Genomic DNA, 12,373 nt, shown 5'->3' with positions numbered 1-12,373 from the left:
TTAGCCATTATCACTATTATAGATCCAATTTCTCACCTATAGTAAGAAAACATTGTTCTTTGAAAAGTGTATCATGGAACGTAACAGACCACATTTACTTACTTATCTGGTGTAACTCACTAACTGTAACACTTCAGAACACAGTCAAGCACAATGAAGTAGGAAAAAGGGCTTCTGCAGAAGCAAAAATAGACATAAAAAGGTATGTTTTATTACTCAAATAGTTCACGCCATTTGGATCCTATTTACTCCTTCTCTTCTATGATTCCTAACAGTGGGGATATTTAATTTCAACGTCCACGAGAAAACTGGAAGTACCATCTGGGACACTGGCGAGGTACCTAAGCAGCAATCAAGGGATGTGGCAGAAATTATAGAAAGGATAAAAAACTCACTAAGCAGACAAAGCTGAGGTCACTGGACATGGCAGTAATCCAACACACTTAGAAAAGCTTTGAGGTTATCACCTCCAAAGGATACAAAAAATCATATTCATCATGACTATCCCAAGTTACCAAAAGAATAAAATCAAGCACAAGGACATGTGTAATGCATTTTGGAAAATTTTCAAACCAAAATGGTTAAATGTTCTTTTATAAGAAATAATGTTATTAATAGACATAAACCCTTAGGTAATCAGAAAACTCAGCTATGGACAAAATCTCATTATCTAAAGGATAAACAACGGTTTCAGAATACCTGGACTTGTCATTATCAAGAAGAATATACTAGTCAGATGTGGATTTTAAAATAAATCCAAAAATCTCAAAGGGATTACAGTTGAATGTGACCAATGACTGAATTAAACTCAATTTTCAGGTCAACTTCCTTCACAACTGTGACCAGCGGCCTATTCTGAAAACTGATTAAACCCCCCCAAATAACTGGGGCATCTCTGTCTCAAACACACATATACACACAGACACGCATATGTATATACATCAAAATGTCAAAAATTTCCTTCACCAAGAACTTCTAAATGTCAAATCTATAGAAGAAATAAAAATGAAAAGATAAAGATTTGACTATCTCAATAATTAAAACTCAGTAAAAGAAAGTATGAAGACCACGAATTAAAACATGGACAAAAGATAAATTTCACACCAAAAATTTGTTAACATTCTTGAAAAAGTTTTCAAATTTTTAATGAGTTAGCAAAAGAATAATAAAGAAATGCAAATTTAGGGCTTCCCTGGTGGCACAGTGGTTGAGAGTCTGCCTGCGGATGCAGGGGACACAGGTTCGTGTCCCGGTCCGGGAAGATCCCACATGCCGCGGAGCGGCTGGGCCAGTGAGCCATGGCCGCTGAGCCTGCGAGTCTGGAGCCTGTGCTCCGCAACGGGTGAGGCCACAACAGTGAGAGGCCCGCGTACCAAAAAAAAAAAAAAAAAAGAAAAGAAATGCAAATTGAAACAATGAAAATATACGTCTACACAGAGAATTGTACCTGAATATTCATAAAAGCCCAAAATTGGGAGCAGCAGGTGAATGGATAAGCAAAGTGTACTATATCCACAAAACGAAATACCAATCAGGGACAGAAAGGAATGAACTATTGGTACAGGTAACAATGGGCGTGAATCTCCAAAACATCATGCTGAGTGAAAGAAGCTAAACCCAGAGCACATACTGTATGAGTGCATTACCATGAAACTTTAGCAAAGGTCGTTTTAATCCATGGAAAAGAAAACAGAGCACTGCTTGCTTGGCGGGGTGGGGAGGCTGGAGTTTGGCTGGGAGAAGGCAAAAGGGAGCTGTTTTGGGTGATGGAAATGTTACACATCTGGTTGTGGTGGTGGTTACAGGTACAAGCATTTGTCAAAACTCACCGAACTGTACAGTTAAAATGGGAGCATTTAATGGGTGGAAATTATACCTTTACAAAGTGGACTTAAAAAACAGAGATACTATTATTCATCACCTTTCAAATTTGTAGAATATGAAAACATCAGAATACCCAATATTGATTCATTCTATCTATCCATCACTTATCTAACAAACACCTGGAAACAGCACTTACTATGTGCCGGGTACTGTTTAAGTGTTTTAAAAGTAAAAACTCACTTTAGCCATTCCTATAATGATAATCACATGAGACAGATACTATTATTGTCACCGTTTTTGCAAAAGAGGAAAGTGAAGCTCAGTAACTTGTCCAAGGCCACCGAAATGGTATGGTAAAGTCAGGATGTGAACCCGGGCTGTATACTTTTAGCCGTTGCAAAATGCTATTTCTGATGTGGTGAGGTAGCTGGTCATGATTATATGCTGCTAGTGGAGTATAAGTACCATCTTTTTGTAAAGCAATTTGGCAACATCCATCAAAGGTTTTACATTTTTATGATCCTTTGATCTAGTAATTCTTTAGTAAAGATGATCAGAAACAGAAATAATTAAAAAATGTCTGAATGCCAAAAATGTTTCCTGGACCTCTGTTGCTAAACCCAGTGAACGCTACAAAGTCTTGTATCCTCTGCAGCACTTGACTCAGGTTCTCTCCTTCCTAAAGCACTGTTCCCTGGCTTTGCTGTCACCACAACCCATAGGTTTTTCCTCCTCAGTCTCGGGCTGTTTCTTCTCAGGTCTCCTTTTTCTCTGCTGTTCCTGAACTGAGTGTTGGCCCAACTTCCATTCTTACTCCTCTTTCCACTCTAAACCTTCTCCCTTACATACCTCATAAACCAATCATTTCCAGATCAAACTGGTAGCCCTGGTCTTCTTCTTGGGCTCCAGATTCATAATTCCCACAGGCTGCCAAATATCTACTCAAGGATGGCCTATGGGCGTCTCATGCATGCCCAGAACTGAACTTCCCTTTCCTCCAAATTCCTTTCCTCTTTTCGTAATTTCTAAGTGAAAACCACCACCATCCAATCAGCTGACCACGCCATGACCTGGCAGTCATCCATGATTCCTTTTCCTATAGACTCAGCAACCAAGTTCTGTCACTTCTACAATGAAACATCTTATCTCCCCACTTCTTTATATTTCCACTGCTCTACCTCAGTTCAAGCCTGTAATCTTGCCTAAATTACAACCTTGTTCTCTAAATTCAACAGTCATCTAATTTATAGCTTTGCAAATGTACCATTTCTTTCTCTGGCCTCATGGCTCTGGCACTTGCTGTCTTGCTGGGAATGCCTTTTCACCTAATGCAAATCTGATCACATCCATTCTATTTGTTGAAAGCTTACAACAGACTGGCTGGATCAGTACTGGTAACACACAAGACACAGTCCCTCGCCTCACAGAGCACTTGGTCTAGAAGGGAACACAGCCAAATAAATAAATGAAGAAACAATCCCATCTTGTGATAAGGAGTATTAAGGAAAAGAACAGGTAACGGAGAAACAGAATAAACGGGAATCAACTTCAGCTACTTTAGATTAAGAGGAAGAGTCAGGAGATGCATCTGCATCAGTTTCCTATGGCTGCTGTCAAAATTATCACAAATTTAGTGACTTAAAACAACACAAATTTATTATCTTATAGTTCGGTAAATCAGAAGTCCAAAACGAGTCTCACTGAGTTTGGATCAAGGTAAGGCTGTGTTCCTTCTGGATGCCCCAGCTTCTAGAGTCTGCAGCATTCCTTGGCTAGTGGTTCCTTTCCTCGAGCAATGGTCGGGCCAAGTCCTTCCATACTGCCATCTCTCTGGCCCTCTCTCTTCTGCTTCCCTCTTCCACTTTTAAAGACCCTTATAATTATCATAATTCAGAAAAACCTCCCCATCTTAACGTCAGCTGATTAGCAACTTTAACCTTAATTCCCCTTGACTGAACAGATTCATAGGTCCCAGGAATTAGGCCATGGGTATCTTTCGGGAGTCATATTCTACCTACCAAGCATCTAAGACAAGGAAACATTTAAACTGAGACCAGAGGGTTTAGAGAAATGGCCAGTCAAGTAAGGGAGAGAGTGTCTGTGTGTGTGTGTAAATGTGCTCCAGGCAGAAGGAAAGGCCTGTGCAGCAGCCGTAAGGTAGAGAGCAAAGGGTGTGTGAAGCATTAGAACTGGAGCCATGGAAGGGGCGAGTGTGCGAGAAGAAGGGAAGGACTCCCAGAAGAGACAGGGTCCTGTAGGCACTGGATGTTGTTCTAAGTAGAGGAGCAACACGACCTTAAATTCTTAAATTTTACATATATCAATGTCACCTGACTTTTTGAGTCCCTTAGTCCCAGGTCCACTCTCACTGCTCCCTGGAGCCGTCAATGGCTCCCACATCACCGGTCACCAGGGCTCAGCAGGTGCTTCCACACCCCCTTACAGTGTGAAAGTGTCCAACTCCCATTTCCCTCACTTTTCCCCACAACCATAAGCTGTAAGCTACTAAAGGAAGGGGCTAGGGCACACATTGGTTAAGTTATATTTATTGAATGAGATAGAACAAAACCTAGAAACAACTAATACGTTACCAACCTAAAACAATGGTGAATTCTGGATAATATGATAGATCTAAGTTGAGGCCCTCACAATTTATGTTTATAATTTGGGAAAGTAAAAGTTTGACCTCAGCTATGAAAAGGTGTAACAAATTGGGAAAATACTGAAAATTGAAAATAGTGGCTCTCTTGGGGTGGTGGCATACTGGGTAATTTTTATTCTGGACTATATTAATTTTTTCCAAGTTTTCTACTATTTGTATGCTATTTCAACAGATATATTTTAAGTTTAAAAAGGTAAATCAGAAAAACATACCCTCCCTTGTACAAACATATTAAGTTTAAGACATAAAGGGAGACTCATGGACTAATAATTGGGGAAAGTTAGCCTTAAATGGCAAAATCTAAAAGAAATGTATTTATAAGAAATAGTTACCATGTCAATACTTACCATACTCAAGAAATGGCATAACATAATACATACATCCAGACAAATGGATGTGTGATTCACACTGAGAGGCACTATTTAAACACTGACTTTTATGATTCATCCCTAGATTATAATCTCATTCTTAAAAATATCAGTTTATACCATTGAGTGCACTTGATATTAAGGTAGACATTCTCTGGAAATTAGTACTTTCACTCCTGATTTCTTCCTCTTCCCCTTTGCCTGGTATACCTCAATTTAAAATTTTTGAGTCCTTTTCTTTCTTGGTGCTTTTCTTGTACACAATGGATGCCTGAATTTTTTCATCTAAACAACTTTATTAAAAAGAAAAAGGAATCGGATACATTCACATACTGGAGAAACTAGCAGGTTTCAATTATCACTCATTTGATGTTTTCTGTATATTATGCTTTAATGCTTTTACCTTTTCATCCTTTTTTACGGATTTGTTACGTTTTCTGTGTTATTTTTTCCCTTTGTAAGATAGCAATTCAAAGTGTATTTCTAGTCTATTAAGTTACCTTTAAAATTTTAATAACATATTTATAAAAAGAAAATGATGCATAAAATCAGCAAAAGCTCAACTAAAATACTTGGGCACTCTGCTAATGAAATCTCTCAGTTACCTGAGGGTCTCAACTAGACACTCCTTACTCTTATCCTTGTGAGAATCTTCCTAAAATGTCTACAGTCCTGCCTACACATACTCTCCATTCAAGGAAAGAATCTTTCCCAGTGATGGAGGCCCTCGCATCATCTCATTCACTGCTCAGTCCCCTGGAACACAGATGATGAAGATGAGCTACAGCTGCACTGATCTTGCTCTTTTTTTTTTTTTTTTTTTTTTTTTTTTTTTTTTTTTTGCGGTACGCGGGCCTCTCACTGTTGTGGCCTCTCCCGTTGCGGAGCACAGGCTCCGGACGCGCAGGCTCAGCGGCCACGGCTCACGGGCCCAGCTGCTCCGCGGCACGTGGGATCTTCCCGGACCGGGGCACGAACCCGTGTCCCCTGCATCGGCAGGCGGACTCTCAACCACTGCGCCACCAGGGAAGCCCTGACCTTGCTCTTTTTAAAAATTAAATCCAAAATTTAAAAATTTTATAACTTTCCTATTCCCCTGTAAGTAAAACAGAATTTTACTGTAAAAGTGGATTTTACTTTATTCCATTATAGAAATGATAGAAATGACTCTCAAAGCTTACTCATTTCCACTAGAAATTAGGTCCCTTAATTAGTAATGTAAGATTTGAATGCCGTAATATGCTGCCATTCAGACATGAGCAGAGAATATTCCAGAGCAATTAAATGGGGAATTTCTTCCATCCCTAGCCTCCAACATTTCCCCAAGAGTAGCTCTCATCAATCTTAGTGAACTCCTAAAGGGTCAACTCTGTTTGACATTAATTCCTTCTACTACCAGAACAGTTCTTTTTGATGCGTGAATAATATGATTGAAAAAGAAGAGGCAGTAGAGCTCATTCCATGGTTCTCAGATGTCAGTAGGTATCAAAACTACCTGGGGTATGTATTTAAAATGCAGATTCCTAGGCTCATCCCCTGGCCCTACAGAACCTGATTTCCCAGGTCTGACATTAGAATCTTTTTTTTTTTTTTTTTAAAGATCCATAAGATGCTGACATATTTGACCACTGGTCTACACATTGAGAAAGCTGGTGGAATCCCTTTCTTGAAGTGTGAGGGTGGAGAGACTGTACAGCTTAGCACAAAAATAAAATCTGCCTGGGGCTTCTCAGTTCACAACTACTGCCACCACTTACGGTGGCTCATCCCTTCTTCCTTCCACTTTAAGGATAAGATATAAAGGATGTGGAACATGCCCAAGACACACTGCTGATAGGTGGCAGAATCAAGACCAAGAACTCACTAGTACTGTCTTAGCTATATGCCCATTTATCCTGTCCAGAACTGAAAAACGCGATGGCTGGCTTTTTTTTTTTACTTTCTTGTTCTCTAGAAAAGTTATTCTTCACATTATACCAAAACTTCAGAGGTAGGTACACTTTGCTTAGCATAGCATCAATTCTGACATCAGACTATCTGGGCTCTTATCTCCTTTACTGTGGATATTGGCTGTAACCAGATAACGTCATTAAGCCTCAATTTCCTAATCAGCAAAATGGAGATGTAATATCTCCCTTAGAGTTTTGTTACAAGAATTAACTGCGCTAATACAAGTAAAGCATCTGGCATAGTGTCAGTCACTTAGTATTAGCTACTAGTAATCATTTTTATTAGTGTTGTAGAGCTTTAGTCTCTTAAGAATTTTCTTTTCCCATTTGGTCATGCATCTTGTATTTAACAGATGTTTAATAATTAGACCCTGGAATAGATGTATCCAGAGAAGCTTTATATATGCATCTTTAATATATGTTATTTTTTAGAGTAGCTTGAGGTTCACAGCAAAACTGAGTAAAAAATAGAGATTTTCCATAAATCTCCTGCCCCCACACATGCACAGCCTCCCCCACTATCAACATCCCTCATCAGAGTGATACATTCATTACAACTGATGAACCTACACTGACACATCATAACCACCCAAAGTCCATAGCTTACATTAGGGTTCACTGTCCGTGTTGTACATTCTGTGGGTTTTAATAAATGTATAGACATGTATCCACCATTATAGTATTGTACAGAGTAGTTTCACTGCCCTAAAAATCCTGTGTTCCACTTGTTCAACTTACTCCCCTAACCCCTGATCTTTTGCTGTCTCCACTGTTTTGTGTTTTCCAGAATGTTATATAGTAGGAGTTATATAGGATGTAGCCTTTTCAGACTGGCTTCTCTCACTTAGTAATATGCATCTAAGGTTCCTCCTTGTCTTTTCATGGTAATGACTCATATTTTTCAGCACTGAATACTATTCCATTGTCTGGATGTACCATAGTTTATTCATTCATTCACCTACGGAGGGACATCTTGGTTGCTTCCAAGTTTTGGCAATTATGAATCAAGCTGCTATAAATATCCATGTGCAGATTTTTGTCTGAACATAAGTTTTCAACTCCTTTGGGTAAATATCAAGTAGTGTGACAGCTGGATCATACAGTAAAAGTATGTTCAGTTTTTTAAGAAACTTCTGCAACATGTCGCATTCCCACCAATAGTGAACGACAGACAGTTCCTGTTGCTCCACATTCTTGCCAACATTTGGTGTTGTTAGTGTTTTGGAATTTTGCCATTCTATTAGGTATGTAGTGGTACTGCAGTATTGTTTTATCTATTTTTTTTTAATTGCAGTAAAATACACATAATATAAAATTGGCATCATAACCATTTTTTAAGTGTACAATTCAGTAGTTTTAAGTACCTTCACGTTGTTGTGCAACCAATCTCCAGAACTCTTCTAATCTTGCAAAACTGAAACTCTATACACACAGCATTAGTTTGCTAGGGCTGCATAATAAAAATACCACAGACTGGGTGGTTCAAACAACATAAATTTATTTTGTCACAGTTTTGGAAGCCTGAAGTCTAAGATCAAGGTGTTGGCGAGTTTGATTTCTTCTGAAGCCTCTCTCCTTGGCTTGCAGATGGTCTCCCACATTGTGTCCTCACATGGGCTCCCCTCTGTGCACAGGCATCCCTAGTGTCTGTGGGTCCAAATTTCCTCTTCTTACAAGGACACCAGTCAGATTGGCTTAGTGCTTACCCTGGTGGCCTCATTTTAACTTAATCATCTCTTTGAAGGCTCTATCTCCAAATATAATCACACTCTGACTACTGGGGGTTAAGACTCCAACATATGGATTTTGAGGGAACACAATTCAGCCCCAAACGCCAAAGAAGCAACAACTTCCCATTCCCTCCTCCCGCAGCAACCACTCCTCTACCTTCTGTCTCTATGAACTTGACTGCTCCAGTTACTTCATAAAGTGGAATCATACAGCATTTGTCTTTTTGTGACTAGCTTAATGTATTCAAGGTTCATCTATGTATGTATCAGAAATTCCTTCCTTTTAAGGGTGCATAATCTTCCATTATATGTATATACCACATTTTGCTTATCAACTCATTTGTTGATCGACCCTTGGGTTGTGTCCACATTTTAGCTATTGTGAATAATGCTGCTATGAACATAGGTATACAAATAACTGTTCAAGACCCTGTTTTCAATTCTTTGGAGTATATACTCAGAAGTGAAATTGTCCTGAGAATTTTTAAGCATGCACTGAAGTTCTGGCTCTCCTACGCATATCTCTCTCCTTAGGATAATCCTTGCTTTATTCTGTGACATCACAATCTAAGACCTTAGATTATTTATTTCTTCCACAGTGTGTATTAATCAGCAAATCATAAATGGGTATGAGTCAGGGACCTGTGAGATAAGAAACACCATAAATATTTTATCATATTAATCCAGGTATCGTTCAGGCAATTGGTAACTTGAACAATTATAATAAACAAGATAAGGAATCTTGAGCATACTTTAAAAACTTGAAGGTGGCATCAAAATGGCAAATCTAGAAACTCAGTTATAAATTAATAGGAATTTTCAAAATAACACATATAGTCATGACTATCCTAACTTACTTAAATTTTTAGTTCTATAAAAATAGAACCCTAGTTTAATTTGTGAAGTAATATGAATTTGTCATCAATATCCTCATTTTAATGCAGAAGCTCAATACCTTCTCTTCTATCATGAGTAGAGGTATAAAAATAATCATGCATTTTTCTTTACAAGAAAGATTCCATGCCCTACACAGATGAAAAATTTAAGAAATTTTTTTTTTTTAGGAATACTGAAAGTCAGTATAGCACAGAGAATAAGAAAATATGGTCTAGTTTCAAGTCATAGCTGTGACTTTCTACTGTGTGACATTGGGCAAGTTACTTAACCTATCATTTTCTCATCTGTGAAATGGGGATGGTAAGTCCAAATTTCAACTGTTTGGATGATAAAATTAGTTAATATATGTTAAATGCCTGGCACATACTAAGCTCTCAATAAATGTCAGCTACTAACAGCATAAATTGGCAAACCACATAACTGGAAAGGACCATGACATAACTTGTCATCTCACTAGAATAAAGAGAGAGTAACTACCCCACTCCCACTATTGTAACAAATTATTAGAATTTGTTTTGTTAAGCTATGTCCTCAATTAGTTAAATTACTAAGAAATGTATCACTAAGATACAGCACTATGTTCTTATTCTTCAGTAGTATATGTCACAAGTTAGAAAAGAAATAGCATCTAAGTGGTTTGGATATATTATGGATATCTAAGATATTTGGATGTGATGGCTGATATTTTTTATATTCATGATATTCACAAAAATGATGTTTCATTAATTGCTTCTTAAAAAATATCAAGTGTATAATGCAAAAGTACCAATAACTTATGCTGAAATACACCACCCCCAAGTAAGAATATAAGGAAAAAATGTGATTTTATAATTTCAAATTAGAGAAACTTTATAATTGTCAGTGTTAATCCATCTTCAACATGTCAGAAAAAGTCTTTATGATCTTTTACTATGGTGTACAATAAGAAACATCATTGCAAAGATTTCAATATAAGATTTTTACAATATAAGATTTTACACATATATATAAGTAAACATATGTAAATAAATGATATCTATCCATATTTATGTGAAAAAGAATGATACTCAAACTGTTCTCTACAACTAAAATGTCATTAATATAATGAGACCTAATGTCACTGCAGAAACCTTTGAACTTTTAAGAAAGGATGGATGAAACAATGTTGTTATGATATATTAAACTCCATTTCCCACTCATTGACTCTGTGACTTCTGGACAGCAAAATGTGGCCACAGATGAAGCAGGAAGAAGCCAAAGAACTTAGGGGAAAGCAAGGGCAAAGTTCCACCATTCCAAGGCAAGTTGCAGAAGCCTTCACAGTCAGCCCTCAGAGTTCAGTTTCATCTGGAAAATCCCAAACTTTCCTGATTCCTTACTGAAGTCACAGGCTACAACTGAACTTCTAGATTTTGAATAGTAGTTTGCAAGCTATGCTTTGTAACATCCCTGGCTTTCACTGATGACCTCATGACTTCCTGTGAAATTCTTTAAACAGAATCCAATTTAGTTCACAACAATTTAAATACTATATATGCCATAAAGCACTTTCAGGGAGGGAGGTATGGAGGAAAGAGTGGGTGGGGGAAAAAAAACGAGAACAAGAATTTCCAAGGGTGTGGGAAAATTCTAGGAGTAACACTTCAAAAAGAAGAGAGTAGAAACTACTTCCGGAAATGCAAAATATGTGCATCGTGCCTCATTTGTATAAACTAGAACAATTCAGATATTTCAACAATCACATACTGAACACCCAGGGAAAGGAGACGGCATTCAGTGACATACCTCACCTCCTGCACTACACTGAGAGGAGGGCCCCTAGCAGAGGCCATCAAGTTGGCCTTTGTGAGTTCAGGTCAGGGAGAACTAGAAGATGCTCTCCTGCTCAGATGCTGCTTCTGTTACTTTAGGCACAGCCTTGATGACTGCAGTCACACTCTCAAGCTAGGAAAGGTGGTCCTGACCCTCCCCTAGGCGCTGGGACCAATCCTCTGCAGTGATTACTGACTCGTTAGTAATTTTTGTTTTTATTGCTTTACTTCTTACTTAAACTGCGTGTGCTGGCTGAATTTTAATTCAAGTGTGATCACAGCGCTGTTCCTCAGCGCTGTGGAATCCTTCCAAGTCCTGCCTTGAACGGTTAAGTCATTTTGTTTAACGGAACAGCTTTTGATGCATGTTGCTGTTTGAAAATTCCAAACTGTAGTAAAAGACGAAGCACACGGTCTCGTGAAATAGGAGTTTACTGAGCGCTTCCATCTTTTGGGGTGAAAATTATAAAACACCCCCTTTTCGTGTGATGGCAAATCTCGCTTTTAGAAATTTATATCAGATACCAAATTAAGTCACAAGTCAAATATCCCTCTTAATCATCAGGATGATGAAAAGAAGTGCACAAGGAAGAGGTTTTTTAAATTACTATTATTGTTTTAACGGGGAGGGCTGAAGAGTTCACCTTTTTGTGTGTGTGTCATCCAGAAGAGGTGGCAAAATAGGATTTTGTTTGCTTGTTCGTTTTAAACAACCGAAACACGGTCTCAGCAAGAATCGCCCATTAAAACCATCAATTCCCAAGAGCAAAATCAATCCCAAGGGTGCCTCGGGGCAAAGCGCCCTGGTAACCCCTGAGGCTCTGCCACAGGTGGACGCGGAGCAACAAGGACACTCGGTCGCCCTCGGGTCCCTACGCCCAGAGCCTGAAGCCACGCGGGCGCGCCCGAGCTCCTGGGCTCTTTGTCGAGAGCCCGGCGCAGCGCCGGGCCCCATTGGTTAACGCGGTCGGTCCGGGCCATCCTGGTCCCGCGTCCCTCCCCCATCCCGGCGTCCAGGGCCTGGGCGCCGGCCACGTGGCCCCTGCTCGCGGGTTTCCCGGTCTCCGGGATGCGCGTCCACGCCGCGCCGCCCAACCCACGCGACAAGGGGGTGGTCTTCTCCCAGGACCGCGGGCTCGGAAGTCCGCCCCCT

General features: G+C 39.3%; 1 protein-coding gene across 2 annotated transcripts in view; it reads right to left on the bottom strand.

Annotated features, from left to right (window-relative positions):
* E2F5 (E2F transcription factor 5) overlaps positions 1-12,373 on the bottom strand; it is a 28,673-nt gene that overhangs the window by 16,021 nt on the left and 279 nt on the right. The window lies entirely within an intron of this gene.

The sequence above is a fragment of the Orcinus orca genome, chromosome 17, assembly GCF_937001465.1.
Source record: "Orcinus orca chromosome 17, mOrcOrc1.1, whole genome shotgun sequence".
Lineage (NCBI taxonomy): Eukaryota > Metazoa > Chordata > Mammalia > Artiodactyla > Delphinidae > Orcinus > Orcinus orca.
The sequence above is the reverse complement of the archived record's forward strand: the minus strand, read 5'-3'. Positions and strand labels throughout refer to the sequence as shown.